This window comes from Penaeus monodon, chromosome 29, assembly GCF_015228065.2.
Source record: "Penaeus monodon isolate SGIC_2016 chromosome 29, NSTDA_Pmon_1, whole genome shotgun sequence".
NCBI classification, from domain to species: Eukaryota; Metazoa; Arthropoda; class Malacostraca; order Decapoda; family Penaeidae; genus Penaeus; species Penaeus monodon.
Window position 1 is genome coordinate 27,137,204 of NC_051414.1, and position 238 is coordinate 27,137,441.

Consider the following 238-nt stretch of genomic DNA (forward strand, 5'->3'; position numbering starts at 1 on the left):
ATGCTCCTGCGAGAAAGCTTCGCAATATATTAAACGTTCCACAGAATATCGAAAAAAAAGTCGCAGTAATTGAAGAATTTGTCAGTCGCCGCCAATGTTTCCAATGTTTTGTCAGAGCTGTTTACATCTTAAACATATCGGTCTGTTGGTGGGGGGGAAGGGGGGGGGGGATCGGCGTGTCGCGACGGGCCAGCGAGAGGCCGCGGCGGCGAACTTTTGGGCCAGAAATCGCGTTTTC